The following is a 27,295-nucleotide window of genomic DNA, read 5'->3' as shown; positions in this document are numbered from 1 at the left end:
CAAAAAGTGATGTTGGCCTTTAAGATGTCTGATTATACAACAGTCATGCAGAACAGCAATTTGATAGCCCATCTGTGTAGACTGTTAATTGTACCTACGTAGAATGTGTTATCGTGTTGGTACATTATCATTATTATCCTGGAATACCATCTATTATTAGGCAGATGAGTGTGCAATCAAGAACACAGCAAACAAAACATACATTTATTCTAACTGTGAGTCACAATGCAGAAAATATATCCACATTTATATTAACAAAAACAAAAAGCAATTCACAAGATCCACGTAAACCCTGGAGCTTACTTATCTTTCCAAAAAGAATTTATTTCTTATTTTTCTTTTAATAGGAAGACACGCTATCTTACTACATTTTAATAATGATTATATATATTGGATTTTGTTAGAAAATGAGCATTTGTATGGCTGTCATTCTAATTTAGTTAGTTTCTGCAATGAAAATTTTAATGGCTTTGCCCCAGGGGAGCAATGTTGTCTGCTGAAAATACCTTCAGTGATAACACATAGAATCAAAAGATTTTGCTGCAAATCAGTAGGAGGAAATCCAGTCTGCCCAACTAAGATGTCTCCCTATTTGGCATCTTCTTATAGACCAAATTTAGCATCTACTAATTTCACTGAAAGTCCCCATTACAAACAAGAGCTGGAGTACTCCTGCTAGAAAAACAAAAAGCTGTTTATTAGTTGTGATCACACATTGTTGTGGAAACAATAATGTACATGTACCTAAGTGTCGGTGCTTGGTCCCGTTACAGAATTCCCTCAGTCAGTGTGGCATCAGAATAGCAAGTCCTCTTTATTGTGTTTTACACACACCTTATATATCCTTCACTCGTAAGCAGTAAATCCACTCACGGTTAATTGTCCTTAAGTTCTTCACAACAACATAGATAACAAACAAAGGGTTGCTTAACTGTCCCAGAAGTGACCACATTAGCTGTGCATACTAAAGAGTATTCTGTTTACACCTTAGCCCTGTCTCCAGACTCCGGAGGCCTCACAGAGATAAGATCTACCAGAGTCTGTTGAGCTCTTTGTTGTCTCCCCCCACACCTAAGCAGAGAAATCACAGACCACTAAGATAAGCAGGACTGCTCTTGCCATCAAAGCACTATTGAAGGTCCTCACGTGACACTGGTGACATTGCACTCATGGAAACATTTAAGTATAGGTTCATCAGAATGAATTACATGAATTGAAAATATCTACAGACAACGCTGGGGCTTGAAATTACTTGGAATATGAGTATATTAATTTACCCTTAAGAGCAAATGATGAAATGATGATAATAGGCAAATAAACCAAGAGAAAAATTCATAACAGATTAGATGCATCTTAGATTTTGAATATTTTAATCTGAGCTGCTCGGCAGATAGTCCCACACTGCACTTGTGCAGTTTCATATTTCTTATTTTCTATTTATATCCAACAAAGAACATCCATTATAAAACTAGTCTTGAATTACATTCAAATTAAAGTTAAATGAGCATATTTTAACTTTGGAAAAGTCACTTCAGTAGTAGGAAAACTTCTGTATTTCTGATTCCTTTCTGTGCAGGAGGAGATTTCAAGGCTCCACAGACGAGAAATTGGAGTTATAGTCCCATAGTGCTTTCTGGAGATAAGGACAAGATAAGGCAGAAATATTGAAATGCCAGCAGAATTTCCCACAGGTGACAGTTAGGAATCCATTGTGTCCATTCTGGTAGCCAGAAGTTCAACAGAAGTTCTGTGAATTATTTGTTACACTTTTTTTTCTTTTCTTTTTTTTCCAGTTCTTAGCACATAGTCTGTTAAATCTGTAAACCGCTGTATGGAAGAAAAGCACAGCAGTTTAGTTTCTACAACAATATCCAGGTACAGACATTTTATATCCAGCTATTATCTAACAGAAAGGAGCTCCCAGCTAACCAGAACTAAATTCATATAAATTAAAATCTGTGTAATGCCAGACCAAAAAAAAAGTGTTTAACCTATAGAGTGCTCTATGTGATTGTGCCCAAACATGTTTTGCTTGGACTATTATTAAGTGATAAATTGGGAAAGGTTATCTTAAATTTACTTCCTCAGAAGGTAATCTGTGTATCAATATCCCCAGCATAATCATTTGCATTATCAGCTCTGGAAAGAGCTGATATGTTTTTGAACTATGCAGCGCACCACAATCAAAATCTACCTCTATGCAGGATATTTCCCACTGAGAAAATTCTACAAATCATATCTATTTTTATAGGTTTAAGACTTAATAATGTCATTTTGTATTTGAATACAGTGCTTATCTTGGACATTGAGTTATGAAATTCTGATGTGCATTGCATACTCAATTGAATAATGTGTGAAAGGTCCTTGCCTTTAAAAAGACAGGAAAATTAAGATTACATACACATAAAGCATAGTTTGAGTGATTTAGTCACAGATTTTAGTGGGAATATGTATATTTTAAAACTTTAATCTTGATGATGGCAATAGATAAAATTAAGAGAGCGATTCATTTTTAACTCATATATGTTTCTGTTACATCTATAAAATGTTTGTCCTCTTGAACTGCTATATAAATCTTATCTAATTCCTATATCTCATAGAAAGATTTGTTTCAGATTTTTACAACCACTTTTAGATTAGAGAACTATTGCCACAGCACCTACAATATTCGTTTCGCAGGCTATTCATGGCAATTCATAATCAACAATATCTGCATAAATTCTATCCTTTTACACATAAAAGTCATCATCTGCACTGGATACCTTTTATTTCTTCTAGGACAGTCACTCTGTTGAAGTACAACCTAATAATTATATTCTACAAGCTGAGGTTTGCACACAATGTAATTTATACTATATTTCTTTTACACTGTGCCCAAGCAAGCGAAAAATGTATAAAGACCATGGAAAAATACAGGTACCCTTTTCTGAGAAAAGTAGGAGGTACATATTTTTATGTCCTCAAAACTACATTTGTAAGTACTGTAATGGTTAACAACATTTACTTTAAAATTATGACACGCCATAAGAATTCAGTCTTTAGTTATATGCCTAAATAGCAGACTTATTTTTAGTAATATATAGCAGCTCCTATTATTTTCAAAGGGGACTATTGAGTGGGTATTCGTTTCTAGCTCTGGTTGTATTTGTTCCAAACGCTTTTGAATTTCTGAGATATTCACTAATCTGTAACTCCATTTGCTGTATTTTTTGGAAAGGCAACTATATGAGATGAAATTATGTTTTTCTGAATTTTAAATCCTATTACTCAATATCATTTAAAATATGACCTCGAAAACACTGCTAATTAAACATTTATCACCAATATTTCATTCCTTACTATTCTTCCTTGATGTTTGGCTGAGTGTTTATTTCTACTGTTTAAGTGCAAAATGTTGTTATTTTGGAAGTTTAAAGCATACTGAAAAGACTTATTTTTTTCTCCATTATCTTCATTGTATTCAAAAGACTTTTTGTCTTTGTATCATTCTAAAAAATAAAGAAGAAAATATCCTTTTAGATGACAACTTACTCTCTAACTGGGTTTAATAGAACCATCTATCTATTTGCTTCTAGCACTTTGAATACATTTTTATGTGTTGTGCTGTTATGCATGAAAAAATGCTGTAACTTAAGACCAGAAAATGGTACACTTATCTCACTGTGCTTTATGTTATATAATTGATCCAAATAGAGAAGCACTCTTTTTTGTTCACAGAAATAGACAAATGATTTAACTTTTTAATTAAACTTTAAAGCTTTTAATTAAATGCCTAAATTGCAAAGAACTATTTCAGTTTGAATTGTCTTTAGATTGCTCGATATGTATTTTCCTATTGCATCTCCTCTGACCTGGAAAGTAACAAAGAGCAATAAATCACATTCGCACTTCTTAATTGGTACCATTAACACTTCTTTAATTATCCAGGCAGACAAGCACTGATTGTGCAAATGCTGCAGGTAAAACAGAAACTGATGCCATAAACCTAATTCTGTCACTAATGTGTTTCAAACACTTTTAAAGTAGCCACTAACTGAATAACTTCATTTTCTTGTTTCTCACACTATTCTCATACATATCAGTGTTTCCAGTACATCTCCATAGGAAGCAATATGGCCCAGTAAATAAACCACAGCTTCAAAGAACTCTGCAGTCTCTTTTCCTTTATCATCAATCTGAGGCGACCTTGAGCTTTCATTTTTTGCATTTTGGACATTTTTGTACTATGCCTGTACAGATGGTAGAGTCTTATATATTGACTGTTTCTGAATCTATGCCCAGGACTTCGTGTTCATGACCACGGCAAGGGATTCCAGACACCGCTGCTGTGCTAGAAGTAAGAATAGTATAATTACACCAACATCCTATCTCTTCAGTGGGTTTCTATTGTCTGGGGAGAGAGTCTGCAGCTCTTACCTGTCAATACAGTGTCATGGGTAAAAATATTAAACTGTAAAAATTAAATATATCAAAGATATCTACCCAATTTCATTGTTGTTCTGAATCTCAGCTACAAAGGACACAAAATTTATATGGAATATCCATATTTTTCTTACATGTTATATACTTTGAGAAAAGTCCATGACATAAGTCCAAGGTCCATTCAACAAACGGGGCTGAACACAGAGCTCCCTAGTACAATCCAAGCCTTCTTCTGAAGACAAGTCCGTGTCTCTGAGGAAAAAGAGCAAGTTCTCACAACATTCTCACTTTGCAATTTTCTAAAGAAAAACAGTTTTATTCTTCCCAAAGTGTTTCTGCTGCTGATGGCCAAGGAGAAGGCAGCTGTCAGGGAAACTGAGGAATACTTCTTAATTCTTTTGTGATGAACTAATCTCATTTGATAAGTGCTAGGAAACATTGACCGAGCATGCTCCATTTCAGTTGCCAGAGCTGGATTTCAGGAAACATTGTAGAGCTTATATCTAACAGAATTCCACTCTGTACTGGATGCCTAAATCAGTCACTGAGGTCCTCTATTTTAAACAATGATCTCCACCTTTTAACCGAGTGTTAAATATGAAAATCCTTTGGGAATGTAAAATATGTTAAGAATACAGACATGATAATATGCATAATAAAAACTGATTAGTTTTCTTTACAAGAAAAACATAGCTATGATGCTAAAGCAAATTTAGTCAGCTTATTTTTATGTGGAGCACCTGATACAAAGAGAATTTTTCTTGCTTCAGGTATATTCATGAGGGAGCTGCCAGAATGATACTTGTCAGATTAAGAGTGAAGAAAATTAAATTATTAGTTTCTTATTCTCTCCCTCTGCCATTTATTTATTTTTAAAGTTCTTTCAGTCCATAACACAAAATGTCAGGAATTATAAAGATGTCAACTTGGTACAGATACTACTTTACATTTATTAAATCAGTAAAGGTATTTCATGAACACTTGCTCTTAAGTCAGTATATCACCTAAGAAATAAACTAACAAAACTATGAATCCTGGAAGTCCAGCTTGTGTTCCCAAAGAGTAATATTATCCTACATGTTCTATCACAGTCTCATGTTTGCATTCCTATAATGATAACAGCAAATTCACGGAGAAGTTGGGTGGGCACGTAAGCAGTGGCAGTGGTCACAGCACCAAGCTGATGGAGTATGAGAAGCATTTGGACAAGGGCCTCAGACATAGAGTTTGAATGTTGAGTGATCCTGTGTGAAGCCAGGAGTTGAACTCAATCCTTGTCAGTTCCTTCCAGCTTGGGATATAATTCTATGATGGTTCACTTATTCTGCTCTTTGTTTAAAGCACCAGACAGGATTAAAGATGACTAAAAAGTAAAAGAATATTACTTAGATAATGCAAAAGTCAATCCAAGATAAATCTTACCTTTTATTCTAGTACTATAAATGTTTTTATATTTCATTAAAAATTTGGTGTTAAATTTGTGTTGCAGAAAAATACCATCATCGCCAGGGGAGATTTAGGCTGGACATTAGGAAATTCTACTTTTCTGAAAGAGTGGTCAGGCGCTGGAACGGGCTGCCCAGGAAGGTGGTGGAGTCACCATCCCTGGAGGTGTTCAAGAAACGTTTAGATATAGCGCTGGGAGACATAGTTTAGTGGGGTTGTTGGTGGTAGGTGGATGGTTGGACTAGGTGATCTTGTAGGTCTTTTCCAACCTAGCTCATTCTATGATTCTATGATTCTATCATAGAATCAGCCTTAAGAGGAAGAGGAGGTGACAAATTTTCATGTTTTCCACATGACCCTGGGAAGGATAAGGAAGCTTTACACTTCTCAGATATTGACCTGATGAAGAACATCATTCATATACTTGAATTATATTAAGCTCACATGTTCACTCTAGTCAAATAAATGGCTGCCTTTACGTAAAAAGGAAATATCCTTGATTTAAAGGAAATACAATCAAGATTTCATGCAACTTTAATTTTATGAAATAGATAAAAAATAAAATAATAAAATAGATTATCATGAAAGAATTTTGGTCATTGTAATTCTTGAAAGTTCTAAAATAATAAAATAAATGTTTAAAACCTTTGATGTTAATGAAGGAACTGATCATAGAAGAAAGCGAACAAGATGACCCAGGTAAGAGAGGCAGTTACTCTTCTGCCAGTCCTAGCAACTTGAAGAAAATCAGATTTTGTATCTAAATGAAGGACAAAGATACATCAAATACCAGTCAGGATCATTTTAAGGAAGACTGAACTTGTCAAGCAAAACTATTTTAACCTTTAGGTGCAGTCACAAGGTTGGTCCACAAAGGTTGTTGCATACATTAAAATAGCCATTTTGAAAGTATTTCACTTAGCATATTCTGTTCCACTTAAATAAATAAATAAATAAATAAAGCAGAATATTTACAGTGTTGATAAACATAATTTTAAGAAAACATGGCACAATTCAAAAATTATTGGCAATGTTAAACTGAAAGGGAATGGAGAATGTTGTCATTGAACACAGGATGTTTTGTGATTCTCTAAATTCTCTTCAATAGATTCAGCAATCATTTAAAATTAAAGGGAAATTAAGATCACTGAAATGATAATGGTGAGGCCATGTAGTAATATATCTAAATAAAATGGATTACTACCCACAAGAGATCTCTGTACTCAAGCCCAGAGTTTTATTTAGAGTACTCACAGTATAAATTCACTTCCTCTCAGAATGAGGTAAAAGGCTTCCACAACTGAGAAGACCAGATCTTTGGACAGGAGAAAAGCTAAGCTGGCTTGTATCCCTACAGGTGTGATCTTAAGGCAGCTATTCACGTGAGCTTTCTTATTCCCCGGTTACCTCTCTAGGTCTCAAAGCTGTTAAATCTTCAGAAACACAACTCCTGTACCTATTCAAATCAGTTCATGATTTTCTTTTAAAAACTCCCAGTTGTGATCTCACTCAACTTAGTGTAAAACCAAAGAAAGGAAAGGCAAGTGGGAGCAGTTTGCAACGCTTCTGGGAGCACAGACTTTCTTTCTCTAAATATCCATATTCCAGGGTTTTTGTTGTTGTTGTTTTTTGAAGAGGAAAGAGATCTTGAAACTACAGTTCCATCTGGAAGGCATTCAAATTGACTTTCAAACACTTTCTTAATGTTTCTTTATCATCATTCTATACATGCAAGAAGAAAGACTACAGTTACAAGCCCTGCATAATCTTAGCAGAGTCGATACATTCATATTTCTGAAAATAGTTACTCATAAGCCAGTGAAAAAATTGTTTACTGTATTTACTTATGTTTATTTACTCATGCATAACAGGACTGGGACCCGGGGCAGGGAACTCATTGTAATAACCCAACCTTTGCTTGGAAATCTAATGCATATGTGAGCAGCTTGTTCTTTAAGTATCTGCTTTTCTTGTCATCCGCTGTGCAGGGTATGAGGGGATGACCCCCCCTGCACCCAGCATAGGTATGCAGCACTGAATAAACATACCTGCTTTATAACTACTCTGTAGTTATAGTTTGATTCCACACATCACTAAGTACACAGCAATATATATTAGTAAACAACACTAGCACACACTGGCTCTCTTCCTGGGATGTACAATTCTAAAGTACATAACAAAGGTATTTGGACAATCTGTTTTATACAGCATCAGAATTCTTCCTGAATGAAATTCCAAAGTACATTTTAAATAAGGTTTGAAGGCTATAATATTGAAAGAAATGGTGACTTGCATAAGCAAACATAAGACTAACTAGGTCTAACTTTGGATAAAACATTCATTCTGATTAGAAGAAAGGCAGGGAAATGATTTTAGTAAAAATACCACAGAGTTTAGTGTTCAAAACTGGGCAGGTTGCTAGGCAAAAGAAGAGAGTTTAAAAAATAAAACAGAAAACTTTTTCATTCAATAAAGACTATCTTCATGGTTTAGGACCAAAATATTTTTAATTCCCCAATAATACAACATGTGATCTTTTAGGTTCCTGCTGTGAGTGTTGTGAAATGTTACCCTTGGCAACACTAATAAACAGTAATAGAAAGGTCACATTTACTTGTGGGGTTTTTTTTGTGTGTGTCTTTACACACATCATTTTGAGAACTCAATTGTAATCATTCCATGGGTTCTGATTCTCTTAACCTTTAATGAAACATGACTGCAGATTGAGAACAATTATTTGCTCTTTAGAGTTTTTGCTAACTTAATGAAAATAACCCTGAGGAATCTGGACTTAGGTACAAGTAACATTATGTCCAAGCAAGGTACCACAAGGATATCCCATGAAATAGGACACAAGGCATGAAATAAATAAGTCAGACAACAGCAGCAAAGATAAAGGAGGAAGTTTCAGACCTGAAGAATGATTTCAAATGATTTTCAGATTTATTCCATCTCAGGATATTTATGCCATTAAGGACCAGATTAGTCCTTGGTGATCCTTGATTATCTTCAATCTTGTATGCAGTTAACATTTTCTTCAGCTGCAAAGGAAGCACTAAGTTCATAGCAAGCCAAATTTTAGGAATCTATTCTGTCTTTAGGCTATGCTGCCAGACCCTTTGAGGCTTATATGTCTTTGAGGAAGAATAAAGATTTTCTAAAATGAAAAATGTTCTGAAGATCTATGTTAAACAGATCATAGAGTCACAGAATCATAGAATGGCTTGGGTTGGAAGGAGCCTTAAGAATCATCAAGTTTCAACCCCCATGCCACAGGCAGATTTGCCAATCACTAAATCAAGTTGCCCCCCACCAGGTCAGGGTGCCCAGGGCCCCATCCAACCTGGCCTTAAACACCTCCAAGGATGGGGTATCCACAACCTCTCTGGGCAACCTGTCCCAGCACCTCACCACTCTCTCAGTAAAACACTTCCCCCTGATATCTACTCTAAATCTCCCTCCCTTTAGTTTAAAGCCATTTCTCATTGTCCTATTACTATCTATCTGTGTAATAAGTTGATTTTCCTCATGTTTATAAACACCCTTCTCTTCCCCAGGCTGAACAAGCTCAGTTCCTTCAGCCTATCTTCATAAGAGAGGTTCTCCAGCCCTCTGATCATCTTTGTGGCCCTTGTCTGGACCTTCTCCAAAAACCTCCAGATCTTTCCTCTCTTGAGAGCCTCAGATTTGGATACAATACACCAGTTGGGGCCTCATGGTGGCAGAATAGAAGGGGACAATCACCTTCCTCACCCTGCTGGCCACCCCTCTTCTGTTGGAATTCAGGATTCCATTGGCCTTCCAGGCTGCAAGATTAAACAGACTTGTTTTGCAGCTGTTGACAGTGAACACAAAATCAGTTTTTCAATTACAAATATTAGTTAATTGTAGTATTTTGTACAAACTATTCCTATATTGTGATCAACAAATATAATCGAAAAGGAATATTTTATTAGAAGAATTAAAGTATTAAAGAAAACTATGCAAAATGAATCTATCACTTTATTAATAGCAGCTGGAATACTGTGCAAAAACTCTGACTGGATTTTAGCGACTGACCATAGAATCATAGAATGGTTTGGGTTGGAAGGAATATTTAAAATCATCTAGTTCCAACCCCCTGCTATGGGCAAGAATACCTCCCTCTAGACCAGGTTGCTCAAAGCCCCGTCCAGCCCGGCCTTGAATGCTTCCAGGCAGGGAGCATCCACAGTCTCACTGGGCAACCTGTTCCAGTGTCTCACCACCCTCACTGTATAGAATTTCTTCCTAATATCTGGTCTAAATCTACCCTCTTCCGGTTTAAAACCATTTCTCCTTGTCCTGTTGCTGACTGCCCTTACAAAAAGTCCCTTCCCAGCTTTCCTGTAGGCCCCCTTCAGGTACAGGAAGGCCGCTAAAAGGTCTTCTCAGAGCCTTCTCTTCTCTAGGCTGAAGAGCCCCAGCTCTCTCAGCCTGTCCTCATAAGGGAGGTGCTCCAGCCCTTTGATCATCTTCATGGCCCTCCTCTGGATAAGCTCCAACAGTTCCATGTCCTTCTTGCGTTGGGGACTCCAGGAATGGACACAATGTTCAAGGCAGGGTCTCATGAGAGCAGAGGGGCAGAATCACCACCCTCACCCTGCTGGTCACGCATCTCTTGATGCAACCCAGGATACAATTGGCCTTTTGGGCTGCAAGCGCACATTGCCAGCTCATGTTGAACCTTTCATCAATCAGTACTCCCAAATCCTTCTCCTCAGGGCTGCTCTCAAGCCATTCTCTGCCCAACCTGTATCTGTACTTCATATTGCCCCAACTCAGGTGCAGAACCTTGCACCTGGCCTTGATGAACTTCATAAGGTTGGCATGGACTGACCTCTCAAGCCTGTCCAGGTCCGTCTGGATAGCATCCCTTCCCTCTAGCATGTCAACTGCACCACTCGGTTTGGTGTTGTCTGCAAACTTGCTGAGGGTGCATTTAATCCCACTGTCCATATCGTCTACAAAGATGTTAAATAACACCAGTCCCAGCACTGATCCCTGAGGAACACCACTCGTCGCTGCTCTCCACTTGGACACCGAGCTGTTGACCACAACTCTCTGAGTGCGACCATCCAGCCAATTCCTTATCCAGTGAGTGGTCCATACATCAAATCCATTTTTCTCCAACTTGGTGACCAGGATGTCAAGCGGGACAGTCTCAAACACTTTGCACAAGTCCAGGTAGATAACATCAGTTGCTTTTCCTTTATCTACTGACACTGTAACTCCATCATAAAAGGCCACCAATTTGTCAGGCACAACTTACCCTTGGTGAAGCCATGTTGGTTACCACAAATCACCTTGTCTTCATTTTCCATGTGCCTTAGTAGGGCCTTCAGAAGGATCTGCTCCATTATCTTGCCAGGTACAGATGTAAGACTGACTAGCCTGTAGTTCTCTGGATCTTTTTTTTCCCTTCTTGAAAATGAGGGTTATGTTTCCCCTTTTCCAATCAGTGGGAACTTCACCAGACTGCCACGACCTTTCAAATATGATGGATAGTGGCTTGGCAACTTCATCCGCCAGTTCCCTCAGAACCTGGGGACAGACCTCATCTGGTCCCATGGACTTGTGCACCTTCAGGTTCTGTAGATGGTCTCGAACCTCATCTTTACTTACAGCAGGTAGATCTACCTTCTTCATGTTCTTACCATTGCTTCCTGCAACTTGGGTGGTGTGGCTAGAGCCCTTGCCAGTGAAGACTGAGGCAAAGAAGTCACTGAGCACCTCAGTCTTCTCCGTATCTAGTTCTATGTCTTAACAATCGAGTTGCTCAAATATGTTTATTTAAGGATATTCTGATACTCTGTCTTCTGAGCAGAGATCCAGGTCAACCACTTCTTAAGCAAAGCCCTAGAAGCCTGTAAATCAATCAGGACCTTGGATGCACAGGAAATTCTGGTGAGACCTGCCATTTTTCTTTGTCTTGTCATGATGACTTCTGCTGTAACGTAAGTCTTGCTTTCTTGATATCACATAAAAAATGGTGAGAAAGACAAAATACGGTGCAGCACAGAGGATCTTTTAGAAACTCCTAAAGCGTTGGTAGATTTGTGTTGCCTATTTAGAAGAAGCAACTTTGCAACACACCGACTTACTGCTCCTCCTTCTGCACGACTGTCTTCCCTGTTCATATGGAAGGACGTTTATTTGGAACTATTATTACTCTTTGCATATTTAAATATAACATCCACTTTTCTAGATATTTCTAACTAAATCTTCAAGACAGTTACACACTTTAGATGTTGCATATGTTAGCTTTTATGAAGCAGTGTTCATTCAGCTTGCTAATTTTGCAAATAATTATGGTATTTAATATTATGCACAAGGTAATTAGGAAAAAAAAATTAATGGATTAAAATGGTAAACAGCCAAAGTCAACACAACCCAAGAATTTATAAACTTTATTCGTGGTACACTTTTTAGTTAGCATTGCTAATACACAGTCAAATTAATCATGTCAGTAGATGCCCTTGGATCACATGCAATTAATCCACATAATAGCTAGAGACTGCAAAGTTTTTTAGAAAAGATGTATTTTATTATTAAATATACAGAGGGCTCTCTTCCCCATACTCTTCTTTTATTTCATTTTGATTGTGTGTATATGCAAATGCTACATGCTTAGTCTAAGATCAGTAGTTGTTTTATCTCTTCTCTATACACTATGATCAGGTTACTGAAATAAAATAACAAACACGAAGATGAGTGAAATGGATATTTTCCAAAATAACTTACAACAACAGAAATCATTAAAAGTTTATCATAAAATAAATAAAATTCCAAACCCAGCTATCCACCATTTTGTGATCTTAGCTACTTTGAAGAGCTTTTATAAGTGCTTTCCTTATTGATTTGTTTGTCCCCAGGAAGAAGACAATAAAACTACGAAGCTGGTCTGAAAATTTTAACACCTCAAAACATAAACTTATGTATCTCATAAGGACTTAGGCTTTTAAAAATTTGACATTTTATTTCTGTTTCTGCACTGGAGTTGTCTATTCTGAGACATGAACATGTAAAAATGGAAAATACTTGAGAAACAGGGTTTCTGTTGATGGTGGCCAAGAGGAAAAATCTTTCATTTAACTCCCATTTTATACTATTTTCAAACACTCAGGACCTGAATTTGTTGCCATACAGACATATATTTTTTTAAGTGGTAATCCAATGAAAATAATGAATTTGAAATACACTTCCATTTTAGGCCCCTTTTTCCTGGTACTCAATCCAGAACCAGTCTGAGGGTTCCCTATGCAATCTGTAGAATTAAAGCAGAACTGGTAAAGAAATATATTACTTTTATTAGACCAGACAAGGACAGATACATGAGCTATCAGGCATGTTAATCTCATTATATAAATCAAAATAACTCATATGAATTGTACCATCATTTGTGTTGGAACAGGCTTTAAAGATCATCTAATTCCAATCCCCTGCTCAAAGTTCCATCCAGCCTGGACTTGAACAGGGATGGGGCATCCATAGCTTCCCTGGGCAGCCTGTTCTAGTGCCTCACCATCCTCACAGAAAAGAATTTCTATCTTATAACTAACCTCTTTTAGTTCAAAACTCTTGCACATTGTCCTAACATTATAATTCCTGATAAAGAGTCTCCCACCACTCATCATTGCTCTCCACCTTGGACACTGAGCTGTTGACTACATATCTTTGAACGTGACTGTCCAGCCAATTCTTTACCCACCAAGTGGTCCATTCATCAGATCCATGTATCTTGATTTTAGAGACAAGATTGTTGTGCAGAACAACACAAAATACTTTGCATAAGCCCAAGTAGATGACATCAGGCGTTTTTGCGTAACTTCCTCCTTGTTTGGATGCATTGCTCCTGAGTGGAAGAACACTGGAACAGGCTTCCCAGAGAGGTTGTGGAGTCTCATTCTTTGGAGATATTCCAGACCTGTCTGGACATTTTCCTGTGGGACCTACTGTACGGAACCTGATTTAGCAGCAGGTTGGACATGATGATCTCCAGAGGAAACTACCAACTTCTACAGTTCTATGATCCTGTGATCTTGCAGAAGGCAGTTCTTGAATATTAGCCAGCTTTCTTGGGCCCCTCCTCCTTTGAGGACTTTATCTACCAAGCAGATTCCTGAAGATGCCGAAGTCTTCTCTCCTGAAGTCCAGAGTTGTGATCTTGTTGTGTGCCCTACTTGCTGTCCTAAGAATCTTGTATTCATGGCCATCACTGGCTGCCTTTGACCTTCACATTCCCTGCAAACCCTTCTTTGCTGATAATGAGGTCCAGCATAGCACCTCTCTTCATTGCCTCCTCTGTCCCTTGAAGAAGGAAAATATCACCAGTGTTTTCAAGAAACGTCCTGGATTGCTTATGCCTTTCTGTGTTGTCACTCTGGTAGATGTCAGGGTGGTTGAAGTCTCTCATGAGGACCAGGGCTTCTGAACATGGGGCCGCTGCTATCTGTCATTAGAGGGTCTCAACTTCTTGTTCTTCCTAGTCAGGTGGCCCATAGCAGACCTCTATTATAATGACATTTAAGTTTGTCTTCCCTTTAATCCTAACCCATGATCTCTCAGTTGTCTCTTCATCCACCTCCAGGCTGAGCTCCTCATGTTGCAGCTGTTCATTGACACAGAGAACAGAATCGTTCAAAAATAATTCAGAATGTGATAATGCCTTTCTTTGGAAGTAATCCTGTGGGAATCCTAACAACACTTAAAGCTTTGCCCGTGGGCAAAATTGTACTATAGACCATATGCAAAAAAAATTGAAGTTACAGAAATATAACAAGGTATTCCTTAAAAATAAGGCATGTAACCTACTCTTCTTGGCAAGCACTGCTGACTAGACTGCCAGGACTCTAAGAAACTCTTTATTAAAATGTAACAGCCTGTGAAAGCAGATTTCTGGAACATCAACTCTAACTGAAACAATACAAAGCTTCTTCTAAAAGAACTGGGTGAATCTAATTTTAAATCACTGTAAAAAAAAAAAAAAAGTGTATTTTAATGGCCAGAAGCTGACAAGAAGCAATTTAAGAATAAAAAGAGTCATAAAATATTCAAGGAGGCCAGAGGATTAGCACTCAAAGCAAATACCAGTAATTATGACTTCTAAGGCAGAAAAAATTGCTGATAGACCAGACATCAATTAGCAGAAATTGCTCTGAGCCAGGTTTTAAACACACTACATGAAAACAATAATTATACAATGTTATATACTAAGAGATGACACAGTTGAGATCAAAGGTTAATTCTACAATTGCTTATAAACTTGGACTGACAAAATTCTCAAGAATGTTAAGGCCAGCAATGAAGGATTTCTTTGTCAAGGCAGATAACAATAAGGAAAACTGGGCACACGTTTTTCAAAATAAAATAATGCAGCACTAATGAAATCATGCCTAGTATTAGGCTTACAGATGGAAGATCATCCTTCCCACTCACTCATCACAAAGTAATCAGGAGCCTCAAGAAAAGGGATAATGCTCCTGCACTTGAAGAGAACTTATCTCTCCCCCTCAGTACATCTGTGTGTTCAGATGGGCTGATGTGAATTTATGTGCAACATAAATAAAAAGCTAACTAGAAAATAGTTTTCCACTCTAATAGAAAGACGATATGCAGCAGTAGCCATGAAAACAAATCAAAATTTGGAGCTACAGCATTTGGATTCACAGGAAATTACCATTATTATGATATGGATTACTTTCTGCGTGACACTACTGTACATTACAACAGCTACAATAGTGTTCCCAACAAGCAGATCTAAAATCTGAATAAATAAGAGAACATAGAATCTTGTCAAGCATTTTTTACTTCATTTTGATATAAGATAGGAAAATGAAAAATACAGGAAAACTATGTAATATCAACAAACAAATTTAATTTGTGGCTCAAAAACTCTTTTCACCAGAAAGTTATGGATTTCCTCAGTTAGGATAAAACAAGAATAAAGAGAGCAGTCACTGAAGAATTCCTAACAAGTCTTGTAAAAGTACAGTCACAAAAAAAAAAAAAGCTAAAAATCAAATGAACTGCATATTCTGACACCTGGGCTGCCAGCCTGAGGAAGAGGTTGAGAGGCGACCTCACTGCTCTCTGCAACTCCCTGAGGAGGGGAAGCAGAGGAGGTGCTGAGCTCTGCTCCTGGAGCTGATGGCAGGATGGGAATGGCACAGAGTTGTGACAGGGGACAGTCAGATCTGGGTATTTGGAAACATTTCTTTACTGTGAGGGTAGACAAACACTGGCTCAGGCTACCTAGAGGGGCAGTTGATGCCCCACACCTGTGGGTGTTCAAGAGACATTTGGATAATGTCATCAGTAACATGCTTTAACTTCTAATTAGCCCTGAAGTAGTCAAAGAGTTGGACTTGATCTTTGAAGGTCCTTTCCAACTGTTTTATTCCATTTTTTCTCTTTTTTTTCCCCAAGAAATTATGAAGCTCAAAAATTCGACTCAGCAATGAACAATATAGTATTTAATTTGAAAAAAAAATTACAAATAAGCAGAACAGAGATAACATAGTTAGTATCAAAGGTGTACCAACTTTTTATTGATACTAAAATAAGTGAACTAAAGTAACAGGCACTGTTCATATCAATAATACCATACATTCACCAATTATCATTCTTATGCATAAACATCAAAGAGAGAATATGAATGCCAAAACACTCTTCTCATAACCTTATTAAATTTTCAGAATGTGTGCCATGGCCTTCACTTGAATTAATTAATTAATTAATTAATGGTAATTCATTCCAGAACACAATGAAATATAATAATATGCCAACAAATAATTGATGTCATTAAGACATGAGATTTTATATTCAGTCAAGATAACACACTCAGACTAAGCAGAGATGTAAACAAATTGTTCATCATAATGTCCACTGGTGTCAAGAACAGATCTTTCCAGTTTGACATTATCACTTACTTCATTTTGAGAAAAATCTGAGTTAAGGAATATGGAAGGAATATGGAAGAAAGTAAATGTGGGTAATAAAATGGCGCTAGAAAGTAATGCCTTAATCAACATTCAAGGAAGAATCAAAGTAAATAAAATTGTTTCACTTTGTACATATTGAAAGTCCAAATTCTTTGTGGTCCTACACTTTTTTTCATTGCTTTATCTCATATTCAGTCTTGAATATATTATCAGTTCTTTTTCCCATAAAGTCAAGGATGAGCATAGAAGACAGTCATAATTCAGTCTGTTCTTTGTAGGTGTTTATTCTCTTTTCAGGGACATTTTAGTCTTACTCATGCTCAAAAGGAGCCAGCAGTTATTAGTAATAGTTATGGAAAGTTTATTATTTCTTATCTTCTTCTATCAAGGAAAAAGCATTATAGTCACATACAGTTTAATTTTGTTGATTTCTTATACTATAGTGTAGCTTTATTACAATACAGTTCAACAATTTGCTATGTGAAAATAATGATCTATCCAAATGTATTCAATAGAGTTTTTAGAAAGACTATTTCTTATTGATCAAGGATTAAATACATTATTAAAAACACTACACAAATCAAAATGGAAAACAATTTTTCCTTACACGCTTCATCCAGAATAAAAGGAAGAAAAGAGAAAAAGAAATATTTACTACGTCTCGGTCCAATATAGAAAACTATTTGAACTTGTTACCAGTGGTCTTATTGTTCTTGTCATTGGGGCACAATACAGAACTCTGCAGAATACATAAGATATTAATGAAATATATTCGTGATGGGTGGTGTGGAAAGAAAGAATATGTTAAGACCCCACACACACATCTTGCCTCTGCATGAGTGCTGGAGAGAGAGAACATGTTATGAATTATTTCTATATAATAAGGAACAACATCTTGTGCATACAGGAAATTTCAGATGAGAGTTCACAGGACAGAAATAAAGAGTAACCTACCAGTAATGGAAAACCTGGTAAGAGGCTCTCTTACTGTAAGACAGACTGTGCTTTTACTGAGAAAGGTATACACATTGGTATGCATTTTTATTCAAGAAGAAACAAGTAATGACAAGTGCTTTGCATAATTCAAGTTCATCTTCACAGGGTTCAGCTAACACTCTGAAATTGGAACCGTTCATCGCACACTGCTTTTGTATCTAGCTCCTAAATATTCCATTATTTGTCCATTACACATTTATATCCACTATCTTTTATGAATTACTCAGATTTTACCTTAGATGTTTTGTCATTTGAGGGCAAAGAAGGAGCCACTGTTGCTAGCATTTTAATTTTAAAAGCCAGGAAATAATGAAAATGCAATAAACTTGAAACATGTTGTGTTCGCCTTCATTTTATTTGTTTTCTTTGCTGGATCTTTTGCTTTTGAAATGTAAAATAATTGCATCTATGTTAAAGAAGCAACACCTGATCATACCTGACATGTTTTTACCGACTCTCTGACACTAATTTATCAGCATTACAACATTAGAACATTAACATTACAAATCACCTTGAATTTGAATCAGTATATAATATTTGCAGTTTATTTCCCAGAACAATTGCTTGTGGACTTAAAGAACTCTTGCAGTTTTCCTAGGATTTCCTATTTGAAACCTGATTTAGTCTATTATCTTGAAATGGAGAAAAGTATAAAAACTTCTTTGATTCAATAAGATATACATTCTCATTTCCATGTAATTTATGTTGTTGATGCAAATGTTAAAAAACAATAAATATGCTTCATAACCTAATTAAATGTCCATTGTGAAATTTCATTTTGAACTACATTGAGCAGATGAGTGGTATCTGTTTGAAGACCAAAACTAAACACATTTGGTTTTGCGTCTAAGTGAAGAACTAAATAAAGAAGCATATAATAGCAAGATTCAGAACCAAGAGAAATAAAATAACGTGCACTGTCCTTCTGCAATCCCAGGTTTCATCTCATGCTTTTTTAAATTTATGCACTGAAATTTGATAATACTGGTCTTCAAATTCCTACTTTGAATGAAAATTGCCTAAACTAAATGTCAAAGTGAAGGACAAAATATATCCTATCTGAATTTTGTGTCACAAGAGTCCTTGATAAGTGAAAGCTTCTAAACCTACCTCCATAAAGTTGAAATCGACCTCCATAAAATTGAAGAAGTGCATTTTTTTTTAATCTTCAAAGGACTCAATTAGCATAAATTAGTCCCCAGATCACTGCTGCAAATTATAGTGGGAGTAAACTATTAACCCCCACTTTCAAAGTGACTAAGGAAGGAGTGATAACACAAAAAGATTCCATTGACAGTTTTATTTTGAAAGCATGCAGTGTAATTTTGATTGGTGACATCTTTTGGGTACTGATATACTAAAATTAAAAGAAAACACATATGGTGCACTGAAACGATGATTCAAAATTTAGTCTTGGTAGATACTGTGTGTCCTGTTATTAATCGGTTGTAGAGGGATGGTTAACCTGCAGATCTGCTGTGGTTTCCTTCTGTTTCTTTGCAGAGGATGTGAGGTATCCCTTCACACACAAGAGTCCTGCCATTATTTTTACAATCAAAGATTTTTAAGGAATAAATACCTTTGTACCCAAAAGATTATGAAGGAGAAAGTGGTAGCACTGAAATAAGTTTATCATTCTAAAACCTCTAGCTGTCTTCTGTTCCTACTGAGGTAGATTTCCAGCTGAAGTGTACTTTCAATGCAAAGAACAACACAGTGGAATGCTGAGAAACGTTCACCTTTTCAGCTAAAACGAGGAATACCATTGTAACTAGTTGCTTACACTGGCTGAGTGCCCAGCATGATTAATGATGCTTTCAAACTGGTTTTAGAGGAGCACTTAAACTTGCCCTTATGAATCTCACGTCTGTCAGTTTTCCAGTGCTTTGCCTCTTTATTTGAATGTTTTGTTGCTCAGAGAAAAACAGCAGGCTGAGACTGAGGAAATTTTGATTTATAAACTTTTATGCTGTTACATGGAAAAAAAAGTCATATGAGAAGGGAAAAATGTGAATATTAAAACTGGAAATTAGCGTCCTTAGTGATAAAATATGTTTACTGGATATTGGTTATTAGCTGCATTGATCAATATATCCATGGTATACACAATGTCTCTCTGTGGAATGTCCTTACTTGCTTTCATAATGTAAAGTAAGAACTGGAGATGAAGACAGGTGGGTAAACTAGGAATTAAGTCAGTGTATGCGTTTATAGCTCTCCCTGAAATGGTACAAACTTTAAAAAAATAAAAATAAAAAAAAGAAAGAAATTGATGTACAATTTTTTTTCTTAGTATTATTCAATTTCTTCTGCAGCTGAACTATATACTGAATATAGTTCAATGTAATGAACTATAACGGAAAGTTAAGTTTCCTACAACATTGAAATTAGGCAAAATTATTCTACATGATAAATTCTGCCTGCTAAGAGGAGGCAGACAAATGCATGCCATAGTTTTTAATTTCCTCCTTTTAAAAGATAATTTTCCCACTACCTGGGAGGACATTACCAGCAGAGGATCTTGGGCTGAGCAAGCAAACAGCATTCTCTCCACAACAGCAAACAATAACTGATAGCTTAATGCTTCAGCACGAAATCCATTGTTTGTGGGCTGTTTTAGTCTTGGAGGATTGAAAATGCTCCCAAATCTGTTTAAAATGCATAGACTTGACTTTAAATAAAGAGGCAAGCTTTTTCTTGGTCTCTGTTTCCGTAATTCTTAATCATTATAATAGCAACTTTCTACCAGTTACTTCAGTTATCTGGGAGAGAGGCTTGATACATGTTTAATTATTTCAAAGACTGAGAAGTAGAGATAATCAATACAACATGACATACAGTGGGTATATTTCAATGATAAGAAGAAAAGGAAATAAAATAATTGCAATTATAATTCTGTCCCTCCTTCCTGCAACTCAACCACTGTCCCCCCCCAAAATAAAAATAAATAAAAATAATAATACCTCATTTTATTTTGGTCAAATCGCTTTCTAAACAGAGAATAAAAATGTTTTATTGATGCAACTGATATATGCAACTTTGTATATATTTCATAAAATACTGCCATTTTAATTGAGCAAAATGAAACACTGTTGTGTTTTCAAGTTGTTACTGGAGACTTCTACTTTTTTTTCCAAAATAACAAGAATTTATCTGCTAAAATTTTAAAATTTTATCAAATGTAGATGCATCGTTAAGAGAAAAAATGACACTGAAAATTTTCAGCTAGCTCAGCAGCAACACAAATAGCATTCAGCAATAAGATCATTCAGGTTGAACAGTGTGTGCAGGTGTGCTCCAGAAATTATTAGAAGCAGGTGATATATACTCTGGCAGAGAAAATTTATCACTTGTTAACAGCTAATTAGCAAATAGCTAATCCCCAGTAGTTAATTCCTTCATTTGCTCTAGATCTACTGGGATTCATGTGAAGTTTTTATACTGAAAAATAAAACCCTTTGTTTCACTGACTTATTTTATATTCTGAAGTTTTAGGAATGAATAACTTGCTGTGTTTTAGGACTCTTTTAGCTCTTTTCTAAATGACAGGGGAATATCCACTAATCTATGATCCTATTTATGGCAGATATTCTAGCATCAAAGAGAGGATAACACCAACACTAGACTCCCAAAACACTGAGGAAGGGATTGAAACAAGATAATTTTAGGTCAGGATTAAGTCCAGTCTTTTCCTAGCAAGTTGATAAATGAAAATGAAGTCATAAATCAGGGAAACAAAGAAATCTTGACTTAATTACAAAGAGAACACATTAAAAAGATTGTGTTGAAGAACACAAACTCAGTATTGATAATAGACCTGAAAAAGAAAAAAGAAAGTAAGTCAGAGCACTTTCAAATGTTGCTTCATTCATAAGAACTGAGAGGAAAAGTACAGAAGCAAACAAAAAGTACAGCAACATCTCAAAGTATTGATCACTTGTATTTGCATTAAAAGACCAGATGAATTGAATTTCTCCATAAAAATCTTGCTTCAGAAGGGAAATGTTAACTTTCTTTACAAAATGAAGGATCTTGATGAAAGCACTCACTCTGAAGATCATAACTTTGCAAGATGAATGTAAGATTACATTGATTCAAAGAAGCAGTGTCCATAAATTCACTACCAGATACACAGCCTATAAATCAAGATAAAAATTGGATGTGTGGCCTCCAAATTTGCAAAAGACAGACACAGTGAAAGAACTTTTTATTGTTTTCAGATTTCCATGGGAGAACGTATATTCAATGGGAGAAAAATTCTAATCTAAAAACAGAAAACAGGCTTTTTTATTAAACGTGGCACTTAAAGATGCAGCAGATTCCTGCACATAAAACGCAAGTACAGACTAAATGTTTTTCAGAAAGGACTGGAATTTGTAAGACAAGTCCATGCAGCATACGATTGCTTACACTTAAATACAACCCATACAAAAGGAGTTAAAAAGGAGAACAGCTACAGACTGGGGCTTTTCTGTACTGCACTAGAGTCTGTTGACATCACAGGGATTTTATGTATCAGAGTAAGACCTGTCTCTGCAGTAAAACATCTCTTGTTGATCTATCAGCGTGGGAAAATTTCAAAAAAATCTGTTACTGAACACACAGAAGTCCCAAAGCCATCTAACTGGTGAGTAATCTGTCTTTATCTTGACCCACAAGCTTTTCTATTCCCTTATCCTGCTGTATTGAGGAAGGGAGTGAGAGTACAGCTTGATGGATGTCTGGCAATGAACAAAAGAAGTTACCCCACCACAAAAGATGTAAGGTTTCCAAGTCTTTTACCTAGTAGGCAAGATGATGACAGTAGATTTGGTAAGTAAAGTAAAACCAAGCAGCAAAGCAGAGGGTTTGCATTTCTGTTCAGACCTGTTCAAGATGAAGAAAAGATCTCCTGGCCGCCATTGTGATTTTTAGTGCAAGTATCACAATATCAGATGATTTCCAGATCTCAGACATAGAACTGAAAAACATATTCATTATTCAGGTTGGCTATGGGGATAATTATTTTCATTTAGAAGAGAACTGAGTTCACTATCTCCCTGTCTGTGCAGTAACCAGTTAATAGCTAAAATAGCTAATAGCTTTGGATTCTGAAAGCTTTGGATACTCAGACAATGCCAGTGTTTACGAGTACAGAAATTAGTGCTACCAGTTGCCCACAATAAAAATGTTTAACTAAAGCCTTTTACATTATTCCTCCAAGAATGCCAGCAACCACACGATAGCCACAATAGGAACATACAATGGGGTGTATGAGACTGAAATAAATCACTAGAATTGATATCCTGGAACTGAGACTTAACTGGTAGACAGCTTAATGTGAGAATTGAATACTACCTGATACAGCTATCTGTCGTTTCTTTTATATCCATAATTTTCACTGTCACTAAGGGACCTGAAATAAGTGGATTCTGTCCACATATCACCATTCTCAAAGGTGAGCAAGTTTGCAAAAAAACCCGTCAATATCTGCTTCCAGTACTTTACTTAATGCAGTCCAGGATATCATTAGCCTTCATTGTAGCAAGGGCATTTCTCTGACCGCACAACATAAAGAATTCAGGTCCTCCCTACTCCTCATTATTTCAGCAATCCCAGAAGTACACCATAACCACACTGGGGAAGGGAATGCATCTCTAGCAGATTGGTGAGTGCCAACGGTAAAACTCGTTATTTCCTCCTAGGTACAATTTTCTTTCTGTTTGTGTTAAACTTTTTGATTTTCATCACTCCTCAAGTTTAGAACATCAATATGTTAGAGCTTTCCATTTTTGCCAGAGTATCTCTTATCTTCAGTAATGTTTGTGTCCAGGAATGGGGAAAGAACAGGTGACGTCAGCTAAAAGTGCTTTAATTCCAGTTGACAATATTATTTTTCCTTAGAAACATGTTTAAAAGTTTAACCAACACTAATTTTTTTTTCCGTTTTAAACTGTTTCATGTGACACAATCATAAATTTCCAATGACCAATAAACGTATTCCTTCAAAATCCATAAACCGTGGCAGATGTAACATATTTTGACATCAGGTTTTCCAAGCTGACTTTAGCCTTGCTGGATGCCAGCTGACTATGACCAGTAGAGGGCATTTTAGGACTGAGTTATGTGAATACAAAATGAGGAGCAGCACCTCTGTCAAACCGTAATTCACTGGCAGTGGGGAAGTATATGTTTGAAAAGCATGGAATATATACTCAGATATTTATTGCTTTCAAATAAATATCATATTCCTAGAATTTAAGTAAAATGTTATATGCAATACTTACCTTATGAAGAGCTGAACTTCTGAAATTACTCTTGTTTATGGTGCCTATACAGAAATAATGCAGAATTGTCATTTAGACAGTTTAAATGTATAAACAGATAAAAACTTCATACCAAAAATGCTTACAAAGCAGGAAATTTTATATTGAAGCCAATGGCTATAAAATCACATTTTAGTGAGCAAAAGGGCCCGTTTTAGCAATATTTACTGTTCAGTTACATGTTCATAGAATATCCTGAGTTGGAAAGGACCCACAATGATCACAGAGTACAACTCCTGGCTTCATAAAGGACCATGAGAAAAAGAGGAATAAATACATAAATATATAAATATATACACATATATATGTAAATCAAACCATGTGTCTGAGAACATTGTCCAAACACTCCTTAAAATCAGCAGGCTTGGTGCTGTGACTACCTCCCTGAGGAACCAGTTCCTGAGCTCACCTCCTCTTCACTTCCACTTTGAGATTCCTTTCAATATCAAGTTTAAACTGTTTTTATATTGAATGATTAAAAGCAAGTCAGAAACTTACCTTTTCTTGAAAGATACATTTCTTCAGCTAACCTTGTTAGTTTCAGATGTAGTTCTTCAAAGTGAGCAGAAAATCCGTATAGAATAAATATGATAATGTTTAATTTCCCAGTTCCTGCCGGTTTGCACAAAGTGGAAAAAGTGCTAGAAATGCAGCATTGCTGGCTGGCATTAAAAGTTGTACAACCAAATCTGCTTGCATAATTATGTGCTCAATTACACAAGCCAGGCTTTTCAAACATGGATATCCAGTTACATACCTTGATTTGAGATTATAATTCTGCTAATGGTGCTTGTACAAATTCATATGGTTCAATTTGAGACTTGAGCTACAGTCTTAGTCAGCCATAACAGTGCCCAAAATATTTCCTTGGGTTATGGAGTTTCAGTTTGTAAGGGCAAGTGACAGATTTTTCCACAGTACTTGCCAGAAGTTCACAATGAAAACAGAGCGAAGAGTTCAAAATCAAGGTGATTTATGTGCTCTCAGTGCACAAAGACATTCTCAGTTGCCAAGACATTCTCAATGATATTTGAAAAGCCATGGTGGTTAGGTGAAGCCCCTTTAAAAAAGGTAGAAAGAATGACCCAGAGAGCTACTGACCTGTCGGCCTCACCTGTGCCAGGGAAGATCATAGAGCAAACCCACCTTTAAGCTGTGCTAAAGCACATGGAAGAGAGGAACAACCAGCATGGCTTCACCAAGGGCGGGTCCTGACCAACCTTGTTACTTTCTATGATGGTGTACTGGCATCAACGGACAAGGGAAGAGCCACTGATGTCATCTATCTGGACTTCAGCAAGGCCTTTGACATGGTGCCCCATAACATCCTTCTCTCCGAATTGAAAAGATACGACTGTGATGTGTGAACCTTTGGATGGACAAAGAACTGGTTGTGAGATCATACCCAGAGAGTGATGGTCAGTGCCTCAGTGTCCAGGTGGGGATCAGTGATGAGTGGTGATCCTCAGGGGTCAGTACTGGAACCAGTGCTCTTTAACATCTTCATTGGTGACATTGGCAGTGGGATCGAGCGCACCCTCAGCAAGTTTGCAGATGACACCAAGCTGTGGGGTGAAGTTGACGCCCCAGGGACAGAGGGACCTAGACAGACTTGAGCAGTGGACTCAGGAGAACCTCATGAGGTTTGATAAATCCAAGTACAATGTCTTGCACCTGGGTCATGGCAACCCCCACTATCAAAACAAGCTGGGGGATGTAATGATGGAAAATAGCCCTGCCTGGAGGTACTGGTGGATGGTAAGCTGGTCATGAGCTGGTGATGTGCCCTCACAGCCCAGAAAGCCAACAGTATCTTGGGTTGCATCAAAATAAGTGTCACCAGCGGGTTGAGGGAGGTGATCCTGCCCCTCTGCTCTGTGCTGGTGAGACCTCACCTGGAGTACTGCATCCAAATATGGAGTCCTCTGTACAGGGGAGATGTGGACGTGTTGGAGTGCATCCAGAAGAGTGCCACAAAAATGAGGGCCTACAAGGACTGGCTGAGAGAGCTTGGGCTGCTCAGCCGGGAGAAGAGAAAGCTCCAGAGAGACCTGAGAGCAGCAGTACCTAAAGGGAGGCTATAAGAAAGAATCATAGAATCAAGAAGGGAACAGACTCTTTAGCAGGGTTTGTTGTGATAGGACAAAGGGGAAATGGTTTCAAAGTGAAAGAGTGGAGCTTTAGATTGGATGTAATGAAGAAGTTTTTTACAATAAGGATGGTGAGGCACTGGAACGGATTGCCCAGAGAGGTGGTGGATGCCTCGTTTCCGAAGACACTCAAGGTCAGGGTAGATGGGCCTCTGAGCACCAGATCTAGCTGTAGGTGTCCATGTTCATTGCAGGGGAGTTGGACCAGATGGCCTTTAAAGGCCACTTCCAACTCAAACAGTTCTATGATTCCGTGATTCTAAGGATGCTGTCAAGTAAGCCCTGGGACAAGACATAGATATGGACAAAGGTACCTACCATATTCTTTCTTTAGCCATCTAACAAGACTTAGAAATTACATTATCTTCTTTCCTGTGACTGTCAGCTTCCACTGCATGAAAAGTCACTCTGTCAGAAGAGTATATTCTGAATCATTCAGAGTTTAATCAATGTTTCTATTATCCTAAACACAAATTCCCATATGCAAAGTATTATTTGGGGAAGAAACAGAATTCAAGTCACAAATTTTCTTAATAAAACTGCTTTTTCTTGCCCTGCTATACTTTCCAGAAGCCAAAAAAAGGAAAATTCATTTTTAATCTTACTAGTTATATTAAAAAAGCATGTAAAATCAGATGTACAGTGTCCCCTAGGGAGAGAAACGGCTATGGAACCATATATGCTATATGCTATCCACAGCCCTTAGTTGCCCCCTGTCTGGCAATCATTTGGTGGAATAGAAGTAGCTGCATTTAAAAAAAAAAAAAAAAAAAAAAAAAAAGAGGTTTTGAGCCTGCTGGATTTTTCTATTAAAATAAAACCAACACTTTTCCAATCTACATATTTCCAAACAGCTTACCACCAAGAACCTGAAAAACCTGTTCTCATGTAAATCTGCCCTGAAATAATATTACTTTTGGCAAGGCACACTCCTGTGGGAAATTCCCAGTCAACTGAGCAGAGTGATACTGATCTAATGAAAACCATAACGATAATGACAGGAAAAAAAAAAAGT

General features: G+C 36.9%; 1 long non-coding RNA gene across 2 annotated transcripts; it reads right to left on the bottom strand.

Moving 5' to 3' along the window:
• On the bottom strand, positions 947-24,973 carry LOC110390129. Of its 2 annotated transcripts, none has more exons than XR_002433586.1 (4): positions 24,629-24,973; positions 24,092-24,135; positions 4,568-4,674; positions 947-1,827 (listed from the first exon to the last, which is right to left on the bottom strand). It is a non-coding gene; the product is annotated as an uncharacterized LOC110390129 (long non-coding RNA). The 2 variants fall into 2 exon arrangements; XR_002433583.1 differs by having other exon boundaries at positions 1,782-1,827; positions 4,557-4,674.

The sequence above is a fragment of the Numida meleagris genome, chromosome 1, assembly GCF_002078875.1.
Source record: "Numida meleagris isolate 19003 breed g44 Domestic line chromosome 1, NumMel1.0, whole genome shotgun sequence".
Classification (NCBI taxonomy): domain Eukaryota; kingdom Metazoa; phylum Chordata; class Aves; order Galliformes; family Numididae; genus Numida; species Numida meleagris.
Note: the sequence above shows the minus strand (reverse complement) of the source record. Positions and strands in the feature narration are given on the sequence as shown.